General features: G+C 39.8%; 4 non-coding genes across 4 annotated transcripts; 2 read left to right on the top strand and 2 right to left on the bottom strand.

Moving 5' to 3' along the window:
- Positions 1-2318: 2318 nt before the first annotated feature.
- On the bottom strand, positions 2319-2390 carry trnaa-ugc (transfer RNA alanine (anticodon UGC)). The gene has a single exon. It is a non-coding gene; the product is annotated as a tRNA-Ala (tRNA).
- Positions 2391-3599: 1209 nt separating this feature from the next.
- trnag-ucc (transfer RNA glycine (anticodon UCC)) lies at positions 3600-3671 on the top strand. Its single transcript has one exon. It is a non-coding gene; the product is annotated as a tRNA-Gly (tRNA).
- A 1321-nt stretch (positions 3672-4992) lies between these two features.
- Positions 4993-5064, top strand: trnag-ucc (transfer RNA glycine (anticodon UCC)). Its single transcript has one exon. It is a non-coding gene; the product is annotated as a tRNA-Gly (tRNA).
- A 1930-nt stretch (positions 5065-6994) lies between these two features.
- On the bottom strand, positions 6995-7076 carry trnas-aga (transfer RNA serine (anticodon AGA)). Its single transcript has one exon. It is a non-coding gene; the product is annotated as a tRNA-Ser (tRNA).
- Between the last annotated feature and the right edge of the window lie 12647 nt (positions 7077-19723).

Genomic DNA, 19723 nt, shown 5'->3' with positions numbered 1-19723 from the left:
AAGGTCAGAGTTCATACTGCTCTTGTTGAGGTTCCTGTTTATTATCCTTAGCGTTTGCTTTTTCTGTGCCTCTTATTGGTAATCATACATTTTTCTTGTAAATCCTCAGTTCTTGTTTTTCTGAGTGTTAGTCTTTATTCATGTGCCTCCTTTGTTCCCCGCTATCTGCTTCTTTCATTTTGAGTTTGCTCTTGGTCCCCCTTTAGGTTTACTTCCTGTTTTATTTTGAAGGTTATGTGGAGATATTACTACCTTTTCACCTGCCTTAGCAGAACAGCATTGAAAGACTGCCGACTCTACAGAACTCCCCGACCAGGCCTTTAACTAGAACAATTCCTGTTTCAGCATTTTGTGCCAACTTCCAGCAAGTTTTAGACCAGATTTTAAGATCTTTTAAAATTACTTTGATGGTCCTTAATCACCTTGTTTCTAACTACAACTCTGCACTATCATTATCATTATTATGGCTTTTACACATTAGAAGGGTAGTGATTGATGGGGACTGCAAACCAGGAGGAGAGAGAAAATCCACCTGCAATTACAGACATGAGTGCAAATATGAACTTGCTGGACTTTATGAATGTCCAAATGCATAACAATCCATGCAATAGAGGTGGCTGGATCAATCCAAATATCAACACTTCTAACGTTTCTGTACTCTAAGTTCAGTATGTAGCCCTCTGAAGTGTGTTCACTAAATTATCCTTTTATAAAAAGAAAAAACGAAATATGTAATACGCAATATGAAAAATGTCTGAACCTTTTTTGGTTGACTGTCATATCTATTTTATTTATCCCTCATGACTCATTTAAACAACAGAAGTGAAGCCGAAGGTCTTTATGAAGTCCCATGTTTGAAATACATGAACAACAAAACTCAGCTGGAAGATGTGTTTTGTTCTATTACCTTATTATTGTGGAAAATAAAAACCAAAGTGATTTAGTGCTCTTTAAAATGTGTTCAGAATTAGCAAATTGGTGATCCCATAAATCATGACACAACGCTCTCCCTTATAAACACTACCTCTGTAGATCATCAGTATGGGTATCAGTGTTGGTATCAGCAATACTGACCTAGTATTTACTGGTTATCGGCTTGATACCAACATTTGCACTATCCCACAGCACTAACATGCAAAACTTGTCGAAACCTTTCAGTCTGGACCAAAATTAAAAGGTGATTACAGAGTATGAAACATCAGCTTTCTCTCACTGAAACAACTCTTTTGAATTCCCAGTAGACTTTCTAACTCTGTTTTCCCACATTTCAGCAAATCTGATCAGATTTACCCAGCACTAATCACTCTACATGAATCACAACTGCATGACTAGAAATGCTCATGCCGCATTTTCTACAATATTTCAGCAGTAAACAGCGATAAAAAAAAAAAGTTTTAAAAAACCCAAACTAGCTTTTTCATTGGAAGCCTCTTCATGTGGGTTTTCCTGAATTCCCCAATCTAGCAGCTAGATCACAGAGATCAAACGTGAATCAAGCTGTAGCAAAGTTCGCCACTAGACAACTTTTATTTGTTCATATTTAGTCATGGGCAGTATCTGCTACTGAATTTGCATCAGGGAAACCCGTGTGGTGTGAAGTGTTGTGTCCTATCTGCAGCCCGGGCCCACTCTTCCTCTTTCTATAAGCGTCACATGTGAGTGGGCGGTGAACTCAGCCCAGAGACGTGCCTGTCAAGCCGAAATGAAAGTTGCAGTATTTACTGTCACGGTCACGGTTTCCACTGAGCGTTGCAGACAGATACTGCCACCTGCCGGCAGCCTTCATAAGTACTAGAACGAGATCTCGACATGTGCTGCTGTAGGCTCACTGAACACTTAAAAAACTGAGGATTTCTTTCTCTCTGGTGCCCTCGTGTGCCTCCTGGTCTCGAGAACGTGTAATGCTGCAAGAAAGAAGAATAGACTTGATTTGCTGCCCTCTCCACGTCTGTTCCTCATATACACTGCAAAGCTTGCAGACTTATTAGAGTTCAGCGAGGGAGGAAAACTAGTCAGGACATGAAGTGGCAAAAAATATTATTGATCTGCACATAAGCATGGAAGCTTTTATGGCTTCTTCAAAGTTTTTAGAGAAAATGAAAACAAAAATACTTTAAAAAGTAGTTAAGACTGTGATTAGATCTAATGTTTGTCTTCAAATATTTTACCTACCAGCGTACAAAGACGGCAGCACGACTGACTGTGGATACGTTGTTTTTACCTCCACACACCACACGTTTCACGTCTACGTGTACTACCTTACTGAGAATCCGACATGCTGCAAAGCGGCACCAGGCTGATTCAGCACTTCAAAAGTCTGGAGATGCCGGGGATTGAACCCGGGGCCTCATACATGCAAAGCATGCGCTCTACCACTGAGCTACATCCCCTATTGCAAAATGACCGTGAGGCCAGCTGTTGAACGCATCCTGTGTATTAAAGAAATAATCATTAAAGTATACTTAAAGTGTGTTTTACACCAGCAGATATTTAACTTCATGTAATATGCTGTAACCGACTGTAATCTGCCACAGCGCTCTTCTTTTCAACGTCCTGTTTTGTGCCTTGCTCTTTTGAATAGTAACATAAACATATTTTACATATTTTAGTCACAGAACGTGAATCACTCTCAATCAGTGGCTGCTGCCTTGTCAGTTTTACCAGCGACAACGAGGGGTCGTAATAATATAAGCACAGTAACGGGCACTTAAATATGAAAATATATTTATAAAGAAAAAATAGTTTTAAGAATAAATTATCGAATAACTGCTTGAAATGACTCGACGGTGACATCTGTTAGTAAGATGAGGCAGTGCAACGAGTGTGAGTGTTACGGGGCTCCACGGCAGTCAGAACACTTTAGGTTTGTCATGCTCTACCGTAATTGGCTAAGACATTTAAACGATTTAAAAAGCAGTACGGCCTCCATTCCCAATCAAAGTATATATATCATTTAAAATGACATTTCATTTTTTTGTATTTGTCAAAAGTGTCCACATATATTTTTGATAACATGTCCATGTTTTGTTTGTTTTGTTTTTAACTTAAGCAGTAATGTTACTTGTTTCAGTTAATGCTGACAACATTTAGCCTCTAGTGGCTCTAAATGGCTTTTATGATGCGTTCCTGAATAAGTCAGGAGTTCCCAGTCAGAATTTGATTCTGGAATGTCCCTTCAACTCAGATTTCCCACTCAGAAAGCTGTCAGCAACCCCCAGCAATAGTAAACAACAATAAAACTGTAAAATTTTAACCTATACTGCCACTGTTGTGTATTTGGGAGTCACTAAACAAGCCGTACACAGAGGACTGACCAGGCTCTGTCCATGAATGTGCTGCATGGAGAAAGATAAGAAAGACAGGAGAGGAAGAAGAGAGGTTAGATTTAAGGTAAGGATGTTCAGTGGGATTTGATCAAAGGAAAGTGGGGTATGCTTTGTTGTTGAAATGTTGCCTGAAGATCCTCTGAGGGTTAGTGCAGGATAAACAGGTTAGCTTACTGTACTGTGATGGATTTAAAGTAAAGCACTGTGTTGAACTGGTGCACAGCAGCTGTGGTGTTCATGGTCATGGATCATGTGATTCCAGATGTGCATCAAGCGATGGTGGTATAGTGGTAAGCATAGCTGCCTTCCAAGCAGTTGACCCGGGTTCGATTCCCGGCCATCGCAGTTTCCTTTTTCCAAAGAACAATAATGGAGGAAAGGCAATTTATATCAGAGATAAGACAATATATAGTGTGGAGTAAGTGGCTGTTACTTAGATCTCTTACTAAAGTTCTCATGTTATGTTTCTTTTGCTTACATGTGCACTCAAAGTTACCCTTTACAAACAACTCCCTTTCTGTAGGCAAAACTAAACACGCTGCAAACTGACTGTTGAAAGAGTGGACTACAGCTTTGGAAGCAGGTATTTTCAGATTATAATAATATTAATAGTGGATTAAATGTTTGGAAAAGGGGGCTCAGTTGTCATCACAACGGAGAGAAAGAAACACGTATTAACTGATGCACTCTTCTCCTTCTCCTACCTTCTTTTAAACTCTCCTCTCTGCCCAGATGTAGTCACACGTGGAGGCCACACTGCTGAGTCAGCAGGCAAGTTTTAGATGTATTCAAAGCGGTGCCTGTATAGTGGCGAGCATAGCTGCCTTCCCAGTGTGTGATGTGGGTTTGTTTCCCAGCCAAGGAGAGAGCTTTGGAGAGAGCACACCAAAATCATTAAGGGGGTGTGTGGTAAGATGCACAATCTAGTGGATTTTAATACAACTAGTTTTCATCTTTTCTTTTCCATGATGTAAACATCACTCAACACTTCTCTTCTCTTGCCTCGTTGGCTACTTTGCTCCTCCTATTTTCCAGTCTCCTCCTGTCTCAGCTGTTTAAAGACCTGGCTGAAACGCTGGCTGAAGAGAAGCCTGATTCCAGATGCGCATCAGGCGATGGTGGTATAGTGGTAAGCATAGCTTCCTTCACACCTTGGCTCATGTAACAACTCAAGACCATCTCCAAAGGGCAAAGCGCCCCACTAGGAATTAAATATCTGGAACGTCCACAGACATCACAAGCAAAGTATAAAGACAGCATAATCAGTGTACTGTCAGTGTGGAGAACAGAAATCAGTCAAGACATATTTTTACTTTTTACTTTGAGTACATTTCAGAGGTGGTACATTTTCACTTTTACTTGAGTAAAGAAGTTCAATAGATACTTCAACTTTTAGCAGAGTGTTTTAATACAGGTTACTTTACTTCTCCTAAGTAAAGAAAGACTACTTTTTCCACCTAGGCAGCTACTTTGGTGAGTGAGCACTTCAGGATTAGTAGGATGTGAGAGAAGATTTTGGTTTCTAACTGAAGCAAGCATCACTCAACACTTCACTTCTCTTCTCTTGCTTTGTTCCTCCTTGTTTCCACTCCCCTCCTCTCTCAGCCGTGTAAAGCCCCGGCTGAAATGCTGCCTGAACAGAAGCCTGATTCCAGATGTGTCTCAGGCGATGGTGGTATAGTGGTAAGCATAGCTGCCTTCCAAGCAGTTGACCCGGGTTCGATTCCCGGCCATCGCAGCTCTCTTTTTGTCACAGAACAATAATGGAAGAAAGTCATTTTATATCAAAGATAAGACAATATGTGTAATAAGGGGATATTCCTTAGATCTAATTTCATAATCTTCTCCCATCATTACTACAGTGCGTCATTACAGACCTTTATTACTTCAGAAATGCTTTTATTCTGATCACTCAAGCATGCTTATATGTCCCAGCCCCTCAAACAAGTTAAAGCTATGGCAGTCTGAATGTAACTCACCTGTATGAAGCTTTAGAGCTGCATATATATAATGCCAGAGAGAGCAGAACAGTTACTCTTATGCAAAACATTAAGTCACATGTCAGTCTGCAGTGGTCACAATCTACGAAAAGTGGTCCAAGGAAGAAACAGTGGTGAACCAGCAACAGGGTCATGGGTGGACAAAGCTTACTGATGCTCATGGGGACCCAAGGCTGGCCTCTGTGCTGTGATCCAACAAACAAGCTGCTAAAGGTCAAATTGCAGAAAAGTGTCATGGTAATTCTGATAGAAAAGAGTCAGAATACACAGTGCATCACAGTTTGTTAGTATGGGGCTGCATAGCTGCACAGCAGTCAGGGTTCCCATGGTGACTCATGTCCACCAACAGTAGCGCCAAAAATGGGCACGTGAATATGAGAACTGGACCACAGAGAAATGATGGACCAGGTGGCCTGGTCTAAAGAATCACTTTCTTTTTTACATCAACCTGGATGGTTGCATTGCTTACCTGGGGAACCCCTGGCACCAAGATGCACTAAAGGAGGCCAGCCATCAGGAGGCCAGCCTTGGGTCCTGTCAACCATATGGATTTTACTTTGACACCTACCAAACCATTGTTGCAGAGCACCTTGCCATGGACACAGTATTCCCTGATGGCTGTGGTTTGAGGAGCACCACAATGAGTTTGAGGTGTTGACTTAGCCTCCAAATTCTCCACAGTTGAAATCCAATTGAGCATCTGTGGGATGTGCTGGACAAACAAGTCGGATCCACATAGGTCAGTGATCCCATCTCTCTTATTTGTTGTGCATCTTAAACTGCAGAAATGATGTGGCAGCTTATATGTTGGGTTCCTTTGACCCATGAACATAAGGAGAGTATCTAGTGCAATACAATAAAAGATGAGAGGAAAACAGCAAGTGACATGATTACATTTCTCATTTGAAGCATAAGAAATGCATTGTGTTAGCTCTCATAACAGGAAGAAACTCTGAATCCAGCACACTGCTGTCATGAGAAAACTTGAGCACTTTATCAGCAGATCCCTCTGAGAAAGGATAGCCTCGACTGTATTCAGCAGATCTCAGGGACACATGGATGACCCATGTGTCCCTGAGATCTGCTAAATAATTTAACATTTCAGAATTCTGCTCCTTTGTAAATAGGAATTTTAGTGTCATGATTTCAAATAGTAAATAAATACTTTACACCTACTATGTACTGACACAACAACCTGAAATATGATTTAAAGAACAGGGTGTGCCATTAAGAAGAAAGCTAGCCTAGACCTTCTAAACAGATGACACATGCCACCATGTAGCCCAAATTTACGAATGAGTGTTCATTTAATGTTTCAGCAGTGCTGCCCTAATGCCCTTGCTGTTTTCTAATGTTCTCCTTCAAAGAAAAATAATTTCACTAAAAGACTCCTTCTCCTCAGGGCTGTGGACAATAAATGTTTTTAGATATGTGGGAATCTACACAAAATGAATCCAGCTGGAATGATTTGCAGCTCTACCTAATCTTGTGGCTGCCATTCAGGAACATACCTGATGTAAGCATAATACTGTGCAGCAACATTCAAGATATTTAGCACAGTAGCACAGGGAAAGTTCTGAATGTAGCTTTTTGCAACAGACATGGCCGCCACCATAACGTAGTTTATGTAGATTCAGTCTCGATAAAGATCGGACAAAAACAGAGTCACGTTGTCGGCAGGATTCGAACCTGCGCGGGGAGACCCCAATGGATTTCTAGTCCATCGCCTTAACCACTCGGCCACGACAACTTATACTACGTCACCGTCGTGCATCGCTTCTTCGCTCAGCCGAGCATTAGTTGCTAAGCATCCGTATATCCTCTGTATATTTATTGAACGTCTAATACTTTTTTAGATGAACATCATAAACAAACATATAATGAAATGATAATGGAAGATTAACTCCAGAGTTACTAACAAAAGTCTATATTTGTTTTCTTTTTGCTCCAAAGGTAAAACCTGATGGATGCGGGGTTTTAACATTTTGTTAAAAGTATTTTTAATGCCGATATTTCGATTTATTTGACAACATTGTCGACTATGTATGTAGATAAATACGAAATAAAGAAAGCGCAGATTCCTTTGACTTCCAATACCACAAGATGGCAGTAATTCACATTTCTTAAAAGGTTCCTTTGAAGTACACACAGAACGTCAGATCAAGTATTTACAAGTCTTCCAGAAATGTAAACCGGAGAGCTTTACAGTGTGAACATCTCTCTCATAAATACTACACATCAAGTCTACAGTCACTGTCCAAAAGTGTGTCAGTTAACTCTGAGATCACTTACCTGTTAGTTCTTTAAACGGATGTTTCAAGTTCTCCAGGAAGAACTTGCAGAATTTGTATAGTCCAGTGTCACATATAGAAGTTCAAAGGCTTCACAACCTTGATTTTGGTATCTAAACCGTCATTATATAATGCTGATTATTTTACACAGGTTGCGCTTCTTCTTACGTGTTGCTTTTGTCTATGTTGCCTGTTTTAATAAGTACACTGAGAACAATCCCAGTTCCTTGCATGTGTACACAGACAGGATTCTGGTTTTCATTCGGTTCTTATGTGTTTATACAACACTCTGCATTTAATCATTACTTTTTATTCATTTCTGGCTGTCTTCCACAGGGTGTCGTTTGTTCTGTCCTCGTGCCCTCACTCGCAACTGAATTCCACATTAGATAAGAGTAAGACCTTGAGATATGTAGAGTAGATGGTAAAGTGATTAATAATAATGCTGGCTGGCTGCTCAGAGCTGAGATTGGCAGTGTCAGATTTGAGTCCTAGTCCTGGATATCGGTGTTGAGTAAATGTCATAGGATTACGAGATGAGAGGGCATATGTGGGCTGTTTCAGTTGGGGATAGATTGCAAAAATGTATCCCCAACTTAAACCTCAGTAAAAGGTTTCAGAACAGAGATGTGTGAGCCTGCAGGTAAAGCTGAGCTCGGATTGCTGTTTCACATGGTTCAGTAATTACCACAATTTAGCAAGAATTCTTCCCAATAATTTTAATTTATGATCCACTTTTAAGAACTCGAAACACTGAGGTGGAAATGATCTTACCCTCTAATAGTGCAATCAAGCTTCATTCAGTCTCCAATAGGTATAGAATGATAGCCTCCACCCTTCTAACTACACTGACATTTGTGGGGATGTTATTCCAGATGTAAATACAGCGCCTGGGAGGGTTGTGAAAATTAGCCATGGCGAGATGTGAGGATACACCATTTTCCTCCAAACCACGTGGACAGCAAACAGCTGGCTGCAAGCTCTGTTTTTACCGGGGGGAGCGGTGATATGGAGGCTACCACAGGAAATCTGTATTCCTGTTGACAAAAGGATGATAGTTTTTATCCAGCTTTAATGAGCTAAGTGTCTCTTTGGTTTTTACACAATATGTGTCTGTCTGCACAGCGTTTCAGCTCCAGTGTGCGTCACTTGACCAAAAAGATCCAGCTGTTGTTAAACCGCTGCGGTCTATCCACAGAGGAATTTTACTGAATGTTTCCAGCGTCTCAGTAAGAAAGCTCAAAGATCCACTGCTCTAACTAACATCCTCCTCCTCCGCTACACCCTCTGTCTCTCCATTGTGACCAAAAATCAGAGAAAAAAAGTAAGCATTGCAACGCTAAGACTGTCGCTGTGGCAAGCAGTATTTTTTTATTTGCCGGACTGAAAGAGTAGAAAATCAAGAGTGAGAGGAACATCTGGCACAGATCAAGCGAAGAAACTGAAGAAAGGCTCTGTGTGGATTTTCTGGAATGAAAATTTCCAGAACAGCCTCACTTGAAATGACATTGCAAAATTATTTGAGAGTTTTGGGAGCACACAGTGAAAAACATGACTTCACTTTGGGGAAGGTACGCCCAGATGAGCATCATGAATGCTTGGCCAGCTGAGAGACTTTGTGCTTTGTACCATCACCAGCTGCTGCATTCATAAGTCCTGCATAACAGGCCATTATTTAGTAGGAAGCCTCCTTTTGCATCTGACCAATTATGTAAATTACCAAAGTATATACTGTATGGCAGTGGAAAGGAAAACTGCTTTTAATTATTCAGCCTGGATAACAGTTGGCCATAAACATTACAAGGCCTAACCATCAATTATGGATGAAGGTTAGAGACCTGAGTGGCACCAGAGCTGCTTTGAGGAGACGGAGTGCTGAAGGTTTATCCTGTCAAAACAACAGATAAACCTGTTATATATATATACATGTAAAGGCCCATGTATTATGTTGAAAAGATATCAGCCTAAGTTTAACTGGGCTGAGTTTTACTTTTGTCGTTATACAGATATATACCATGATGGTGCAGCGACTCAGTGTAACCTTTGAAGTGAGGAAGATTTGTCTATTCCTGTGACAGAGGTGGCAAAAAGGACCCAAACACAGGACTCACAGACAAAAACAAAGTAAATGAAAACTAACATGTAATTAGGGTTGAAAATGAATGAATAAAAGTTGCAAAATCCACAGTGGCACATACAATATATTGCCAAAAGTATTGACTCATCCATCCGAATCTTTGAATTCAGGTGTTCCAGTCACTTCTGTGGCCACAGGTGTATAAAGCAAACAAGTCCAGACAAAGCTGATGAGTGTTCAGTGAGTCGATCTGGTCATGGGGCAATGCACAGGAGCATTTCTGTGGGTCAGCCTGAGCCAGGGATCACTGAAGACCAGTTCAGAAGTTTGACCCAGAGGATGAGCTAGGTTGAAAAACCCTTCAGGCAGCAACCCACAGGCTGAGCATAGCAAACAGACCTCTCTGGAGGGCAAAGACCTCTGGGGCTGGCCCTGTTTCCAGGCAGCATCATTTCTGTCAGGCCAGGCAGCTGCAAGGTTTGGTACTGAGTTACTGCTGCTCAGACGAGGCTTCGGTGCTGGACTGCCACAGCGACAAAGAGGAAAGTGGAATTTGCACAAAAAATAATAGAGAAGGGATGTAAAACTAATTTTACATCGTGGGCCACATGTGGGGCAGACTCCAATTTCTGTCAGGGTAAAGTTTAAATACACATTTAATCTCTGCAAAATTTTAATATAAGACAAAGAATTGCAACATCAATAGTATGTCTCAGTTTTTCTGCATGATAAAGAAATGGTAGTGTAGTAAATGAAAGAAAGCTGTCAGCACAGCTGACTGGGCTTAACTTGTATGTAAATGTGCAAAATGACAGAAATCTATCATTAGATTACTTTTTGATTGTTGTGGATGACCACAGGGGAGCGCTGTATCTATAGGAAAAGCTGGAAAACGTGAAAATACAGCTAAAAGTCCACAATTTATGTCTCCCTTACATTTTCCAAAGCCATCCAGTGGGCTGGACTGGAGTCTTTGCAGGGCTGATTATGGCTCCAGGCCTTTTGTTGCTACCAGAATATAAAAATAAATAGGAAGCAACAAACAGGATGCAAATACTAGAGACCACTGGGGAAGAGAAATAAATACAAACCAGTACTCCAAATGTGAACAGAACCAAGAGAAGAAAAGGATCCAAAGCTAAAGGCTAAAAATCCAAACAACTAAACTGAGAATACAAAACTCAAAACCCTGAGTCCAAGACACAGGACCATGACAATTCCTCAGTTATTGTTAATGAATAAGCTTTGAGGTAAAAGGTTAAAGAATTCATCCAGGCCTGCTGCGCGGCTACTGAATTCATTCAAATGAATTCATCTTGACAGTGTCCACATTTTTGCACGTACAGTATGTCCAGTGTGCACAGTAAGCTACTGTTGATGTGTATCATGTGTTCGTGTGGGCTGAACGCACTGGAAACTGAGCTCGACTGACCACAAGCAAATCCTTCAAGTTGTTGCCATGTGGTGATTAAACCTGGTCTTCTTTTCCACATAACTGGCCGATTACAGTCATCAGCAGGTTCATCGCATGTCCTGAGTCTGCCTGCTGCACTCCAGAAGTCCTGTTCCTCTGAATCTACGAGGGTCGTGCGTATGAAACTGAAAATGCTGACTTTAGAAAAGAACTTTTATGGGGACATGAAGATCAGAGCAGGCAAAGAATTTATCTGAAAGCTTTCTAGCCGGCCTGCAGAGGACTGAAATGTTGTCTGTGCTGACCACAAAGTTAGTTTAATTAAGTTGCCATGACAACTGCGACCTCCCCCAGTATCCTCTTTGCCCAGGGAACAGAGAAACCACAAGTTTGTAATCTTTCCCCCAAAGCCAAACCTTTCATTTACTTAAAATAATTTGTGTTCCCATTCCAGCCAGCTCACATTCCCAGGGTGTCAAATACTGCTGTTCTGGCTGTATCTCTGCTGTTTCTGAGGCATGTATTTGTATCTACATGTATCTGTTTTGACATCTGTGCCATAACTCACCAGATTATCGCACTCCAATCTAATGACTTGGCTTCTCGTGTAAACGCGCTGGGTAGCTTTACGCATCATTTTTTCACATCAGGGAAAAATTTTCCATTTGTTGAACAAGGACAACTGTGACACACGACAGCACGTCGGCATTAGAAATTCCAATTGTACAGAAGATAAACGATAAACTTCTTGAAAACCAAATGCCAAGCAAAGCCTGCCTTGTGTTACAGTTGATGGAGATAAATATTCAGTCCAGCAACAACAGGCGTCTGCATCCTTCAACATCAAAAGAGCCACTTTAGTTCCTCCTACCAAACAACGGGAGAAAAAGAGCAGCACACGCAGGTGACAGGGGACATATAGTATGTATTACCCTAGTTCTAACCCATGGCAGGTTGCTGACCACTGAACTAGGACAATGCGTAAAAGCAATACCTGGAATCAAGTTACAATAAGATTTTCAGAGTTCGAGAGTGGCTGTAGCTCAGAAGGTAGAGCATGTTGTCTGCTAATCAGAAGCATGCATCCACCTGTGTGTAAATGTTAGATAGAAACCACTAAGGCATTGCAAAATGAGGTAAGCTAAGTAAAGTGCTTTTCTACTCAGAGTAGAAAAGCACTATAAAAGAACACATAAAGCTACCAACAACTCAACAATCTGGTCTCCTTTCAAAAAAAATTGGAGACAATAACTCTATGAATTATGGCTTCAGCAGCTTCCAGCATCAGGCAGATTTTACACTTAAGTTAAAAACCTTTCCACTTGTGCAGACGTTTATTTGCCTCTTTTTACATGTCCCAGTGTGCATCAATTCATGATTCACATTTGGTTTGAAAAAAAAAAACACTTCCAAAGAACACTTGGCTGTCTGATAGCTGTGATACACATGCAAAATAAGTACTCTGGTATATTTACATTGACTATAAATAGGTTGTGATCAGTTGCACCACTCAAAGTCTACTACAAGTCTATGAAAATGTTTCTAAAGACTTATTATTCTTACAGTGTGGACACTGCTGTGTGTCATGACCAGAGAAGCTTTGTTATAAATGTATGGCAGCAGTGGGGTTGAGAAGAGGAGAGGATGGATGTACTGAGAGGTGGGAAGGAGTGAGGTAGTACTAGTAAATCAACATAATCACGCTGACAACAGGGGCGGATGAGTTGGATGACTGCGGTTGTAGAGACCACCCTGGATCTGGCAACCCAACAGACAGAGTCAGTGACCGAGAGGCCGGGCTACTGCTGTGTCGCTGACAGAATCTGACAGTGACCGAGCAGCTGTGGTGCCACAGAGGTTGGGTTTCTGTTGAGACAAACACTCACGCGCATAGAAGCCGGGGAGACATAAACTAGGTCACACAAACAGGCAAAATAAGACACAAACAAAGGCACAAAATAGCTCCAGGCAAATAGATTAGTGCAACTATACACTATGTCTATGACTCTTTCATTTATACGAAAAAACACAAGAGCCAATCGGGGCTTGGGAAGCAGCAGATGATATTTCACTGTAAGGAGGTAACTGAGATTTATGTTTCTCCACAAGGTGTCACAAGTACAGACATGGTACTTCTTAATTCTCAGTTAGATACAGGCTAAACAGTCTACATACCTTCCACCTTTAGTAGCATGTTCCCAAACATTTGGTCTGTTAGTTTGTCTCATTCAGGAATAATGCAGCACTTGTACAGTTTAATCAGTTATGCCAGATTTGTAACTGTTTATTTTGGGTACAATCCTTTACACTTGTGCCATATTTGACTATTTCAGACATCACAAGCTCTAAAAAGTATTTTATAAACACATTACGAACTCAGGATTTTTCATAATTATTTTAACTTGAGGAGAGGTGTAGATTGAAGTGATGATATGTTGCCTGGGGTTTAAAATTACACAGAAACATTTAAAGCATTTTGGAATTTTCAGTGAAGTAATCATGAAGAAGGAAATCAGTCATGAAACCAAAAGCATTTTTGTGCCAGGCTGCTGACATGTCTATTACCTCCGCCAAGGAGGTTGTGTTTTTGCTAGCATTTGTGTGCAGGCGTGTTATTCTTTCTGTCTGTAAACACAATAAAGTTATGAATAAATTCTGATAAAATTTTGTGGGGGTGTAGAGTCGGGGTCACATTAACAATTTTGCCTTATATACACCAAGGTCCTCAAAAACTGAAAAGAAAAGCGTGATAACTTGGGAACTCTGAAACTCTAAAAGTGTTGGTGTGTATTGTCAACATATTTAAAATACTATAAGTATTTAAATATCATGTCACACTTGACCTCTGACCTTTCCTTCAGGGTCTAGATTGGAGGTCAAAGTACTAATAATGCTAGAAAGAGCTATTTAAAAATCTATTTCAATTCAATTTTATTTATATAGCGCCAAATCACAACAACAGTCGCCTCAAAGCGCTTTATGACAATAATAAAATGACAATAAGTTTTCACACTGACAAGAACATGCTGGCCTTGGATACTTTTCTCATTTGTATGAGTTTATGTGCGTTACAGTGATACTTCAAAACCATACAGTAAAATGTGTTTCTGAATATTTATTTATGAAAAAAAACAAACTTGTGATCAAAAACCTTTTTCATTTATTATTTATTACTAAACATTTAAATGAATTATGCTAAACAATGAAATGAATGCTAAACATGTACAGTATCCACATGAATGAAAAAATGAAGTATAATAAAATGGGTTTCAACAAAGCAAACAAAAAAGCCTGCCTCAAGTGGTCATTTGAGGAACTGCACTCATGTTATTAGCTCCATGTTGCGATACTGTATGTTATCTTGTCTTGGAGTTTGCTGCGAATTCTGCAAGACTGATGTTACAGTTTATTTACTAGGAACATTTGATGTTTCTTCTTAATTTCTGGTCATTTTCTGACTTAACACCTGCCTTACCTTTAGGCCCGCAAAAGAGAAAACAAAGCCTCTCATTTCACAGGCTTGGTCTTCACAACCATAGAAATACTGGATTACACACATGCAAACACGTTGTTTTGATAATCAGCTCATGCAGCTGTCTTTCACTTGTGTTTCCTCCCCGTTTTCCTGTTCTCATCTTGTTATCCTCTCCATTCCGTCATGTTTTCTGTTGTCCTCTGTCTCTTGCGTGCAAAGATTTGCATCAACACAAGTCTCACTTGTAAGCAACAGGAAAATTGTTTTCTGTTCCCTCTTTAATCTGCACAGCCCACTGAGCTGTTGCATTATTTATATGTTTGTCATTATTCTCCCTTTGAGCCCCAGAGGCACACGCTTTTCTCAAATATTGTTCATTTTTCCATGTGACTCTGGCAAGAGAAGAATACCAGGCGTGGTTACACAGATACTGATTGACTGTGGCATGGAGAGTTACAAAGGCTGAAAAGGTTGTGTACAATGTAGCAACGGGACAGCTAATTAATGCCATCCACCCATTTGCATAGATCAGGCTGAGAGTGTATCCAGCTGCTACTCGTTAGTCTCCAAAAATTTACTTTAAAGGTAAAAACAAACACACTTTCTCATAACTTCTGTGCTTATGAAATCGATTGTGCTCTATTTGAGAATAGGCCTAATATAGTAGTTTTAACCGTGTATTGGTTAAACAAGGTCTTCTGCCGCAATCACCTCTCAAAAGTCTGTGATTATCCGTGAACCACGACCTTACTTAAAGTGACTGCACATTATATCATCCGCTCCTTCCAGCCCACATCCCAGCCATCTCACATAGTTTGTTGTTACTTCACAATAATCAGCTGCAGATGTGAAATTCTCATGGCCTGGCCTCATCGCAGGGTTGTAATCTTAGAAAAACACAACCTTAAGAAAAGCCCTATGACATACAGTTTCCTTAATTCGCTAGCACGTAGGACTCACAGTTTTTACACCTGTTTTTCATTTCTACCCACACTAAAGGATGACATATGCACTATGATTCGTCATGCTAACTCTGACGCAATACATCAAAGGGCTAACAATCATGTTTAACATAGTACAGGGTCTGTTATTAGCCAACTAAATAATTGTGAAAATCACAGTACTAGAGCAGCATTCAAAGCTGAATCAGTTTATTATTAATGCACACATGAAAAAACACAGTTATGTATCCGTTCTGTTTAAGTCTTGGTCTTCACGTAATGCGTACAAAATGTAATCCAACAAATGCTATCGTATCAAATTCTTTCCTGTTTGAGTCAAATATTCCACACACAATTAGTTCAAATAGGACTATTTTAATGCCCCTCAAACTTTTGATCTCACAGATTAACGTGAAATGACCGCAACCTCTTTCAAACGCGTTATGTGCTGGTGGCATGTATTGTTTTACAATTATGTTGGTACACCACAGAATAAAAGGCAGTCAGTTCACAGCATTGTTGTGGTGGATGCATGAATTCCCTGGTGGTGATGCAACATAATAAAAAACAGTTGTCAGTAAGAGGTGCAGCATGCAAATGCACGACTCACACCTTGGAGAACTGGGTCAAAATCCCTTCTGGGGACGTAATAATTAGGTGGAAGCAGTTTTTACTGTTGGGTTTGTAGAGGTTTGGGAAACAGAACCATTAAAGTGTGGTCATGTGAGTGAACTGATTTCCACAGCGCAGGCATGGAAGTGTGGTCTTTTCATGTATTTCTGAGAAAACAAAACATTTTTAGCAGATACTGCACATACTTATGCAGCTAGCAGCTAGTTAGCCTATAGTACTTTATCCTCTTGGCTGACTGGCCTCTTGATTGCGTCACATGCTTTCATAATTTCTGAGCCTAATTTAATAAGGAGAAATGTGCTACAGGAATAGCTAACAAGGATTGATACATTATTTTTTCACCATCAGCCTGTAACAGTGACAAACTGATTGATTAAAGACTAGGCTACCTAGCCTAAAGATCAAGCAGGTTTAGCTATCCAACAACTTTTTCTGCATATCGAGTCAGAGTCATGTATGGTCTGGAGCCTACCCAGTATATCATAGGCTGAGATGAAGGGCACAGCCTGGACACTGCATCTTTACCAGTCAATCACAGGACTAATTGAGAAAAAGAAAAGTTTTCATGCATAGATTTAGAGTTAGACAGATTTAGGCCTTGAGAGAGCCTTCACAGGCACAGGAAGAAGAACATCACACAGAAACACCACAGCCACCTGGATTCAAACCCAAGACCTTGATATGAGGCATTAGTGCTAACCACCACTCTGCCATGCTGCCCAAAGTTAAACACTTTGCCTTAATCTGTCAAAGACGCATGACTCTTTCTTCAGCCGGCTGGTTGCTATCTCCTTTTTCCCCAAGGCTATGCTAATATAGCCCTGTGATATCTCCAGCTTCACATTAAAAGCACAGATACTATATAAGAAAGTTTGTGAGCTCCTATTAAAATTCTCTACAGGAAAGTCATTTAAAGACTAAAAGTTAAAGGCCCAGAAAATCAAAATGATAGATGTTAAAAATATTTAGTAAAAGTTACTTTGGTGTAAGGGCCTCCTGCTTACACCAAAGTAACGAATGCTCTCTCAGTCAGATTAATACCCGATCAACTGAACCATCTCTTTCAATATATATGTTAAACAGTTATGAAAACATGTTGGGAAATAAAGCATTTATGTTATAGTATTGGGTCAGTTTGATGCACTTTTATGTTTCAGTACCACATTATTTACCTAATTTTCCATTAAAACAATTCTGAAAGTGACAAGTTGAATTGGATTTTTTTTTCCTGCACCATCACCTCGAACCAGTACTGTTACCAAAGGCCATTGAAAGCATGCAGATGTAATTTGTAGGGCTTAATAAGTGGAACAAATTTATGGGGTCAGTCTGGAATTAAATCCTAACAGCCAGTGACTTACAATAGGTCACTTCCACCCCCTGCCTTTATCCTCCAGTCAGTGATATAAAGTGGGTACATTCAGAACCTTCATGGAAACAGTTAAGGAATCTAACAACATCCGCATGTATTCCAAAACTGTAAGTATTTTCAGGCTTAAATAATGTCAGATATGCAGGTTATTGGCTTTGATTTGATTAATGAGATTAGATTAGAGCTTTATGTTAAACTCTCTTTCTGTCCCAATTATTCTGCATAGTTCAGAGAACATAGTGAGTTCTCTAATCACTATAATCACTGTTTACAAGATCTGGGTCAACATCATGATAGGGTCATGACATTGTAAGGTCATAGTTTTAAAGCAAGTTCTCATGGAATTGCTAAACATATAAAGTATCTTTATGAATAAATTATAAATTCACACAAATTTAAACATTATGCCATACACAACTTTACACTGCTGACCAAAATATTAATATTAATAATAATAATAATAATAATAATAATAATAATAATCTCTCTTCATCACAGGGCCAGAGATTGTTAGTTTTGTTGCTGTTGTACATTTGAAGGTCTAAACTCCAAAAATGGAAATGGTTTGCTGACAGCATTTTGGCTGGAGTCCATTTAACAAGCGCATCATTTATGTGAGAACTTATCGTCATATTAGCAACCAAGCTATCAAGCTAGCTGCAACCTAGATGGCCGTGTGTTAGCTTATCTGTATGTTATAAATATATAAATAAGTACATCACTTGAATAAATTGTGTGAACCAGTTAGAATGTAAACTTGCTATAATGTTAGAGCCAGGTTACTTGCTAGCCATTGGGAGCTAAAAGTCCATCCATTAAAAAAAAGACTTCCATTTTCACCATAGGAATTTCATATATAGGAAGATTTATAGTACTGCTAAAGTCTTAAGGCACATAGATGTAATGATTTTTTGGTATATGAACCAAATAAGCTCAATAAGAACTTTTGCCACTGATTTTGTGACTTGCAGAGCTTCCAAAGCAATGTGGTGCCTTTTGCAAGCTCAGGGCAAACAAGTTACATACAAAACCTTTTGCTTATTTTTATGTTTTAAAACACAATAAACATCTTAACTGTGGCAGATTCAAACCTTTTGATGATTTTTTAGGCACGTATCAAAGTTAGGCTAAGTTCAGCTTGCTCAGTGTGTTTGTTCAGAGTTACACTATACTGCATACAGGCTGTGGCTGAGAGCTTGATATATTATTGCTGCGCAAAACTAAACTGTGAAAATGTGTTGTTCTTCTTCTAAAACATAAAGAAGGTCAACTGGAAGACAAAGTTCTGAGCTACACAATGTGGTGTGCAAACAAAGCTCCACTAAAGTCCAAGATGACACTCATTAGAGTACATCATCGGCCTTGAATAACATCTCATTCAGGCCAACTTAGGCATCCACTATAATTTAAATGCAGAATATAGATTGCACTGGGTGAATTTGTTTAGCTTGAAAAAGGCAAAATGTTGTACCTAATGGTGGGGTTTTTTCTCTCGTTAGGCCATTGCCTGCTCTCATGCCGATGGAGGTCCATCATCAGGCATACTGATGATGAAGAAAGTTTTCTTGAAATCTATTCCTTATATAATTTCTCTGTGATAACCATTATGAGTCCTAAATGCTGCATTTTTCTCCACAATAGGCACAAAAGCTTCTGCTCTCAATCGATATTTTCGGTGGAAATTAAAAGCAATAAAGGGTAAAGGCCTTTGAAAAAACATGGCTATAAGGTAAACAACACTGAGTCTAGTCCATCCAAAGATACAACAAAAGGGAATAAAAGAGGTCTTGTTAGTGTTTCTGAAGCTGCCAGAGTACATTGCTACTTTGACCTCATTACTGGGGGCTTACTAGTCACGGGGTTGATGAGGGGCAGAGCGGCACAGTTAAATCCCCAAGAATGCATACTCATTTACAATGCAGCAATGAGACAGACCCACGCAAACCCAGCTCGACCATTGCTCTGAAACCTCCCAAACATGACTATATACAGCAAGGGCCTGAAACATTACTGAATAACATGCAAGGCTATGAACATAAGAGCAAATACAGTCTTTGTATTTCAGGTGACTTGTTCAGATAAACTTTCAAACTATAAAGTGGCTGTTTAACTCATCACAGAGTTTTTACTGGTGGAAAAATGCACAGTGTTGGTGCATTAAGTCTGTAACCACATGTTATCATCAACATGATGG

Source organism: Mchenga conophoros, linkage group LG9 (genome assembly GCF_057382185.1).
Source record: "Mchenga conophoros isolate Kocher_MC1m ecotype Shallow Benthic linkage group LG9, M_conophoros_male_GT1.1, whole genome shotgun sequence".
Classification (NCBI taxonomy): Eukaryota; Metazoa; Chordata; class Actinopteri; order Cichliformes; family Cichlidae; genus Mchenga; species Mchenga conophoros.
The sequence above is the reverse complement of the archived record's forward strand: the minus strand, read 5'-3'. Positions and strand labels throughout refer to the sequence as shown.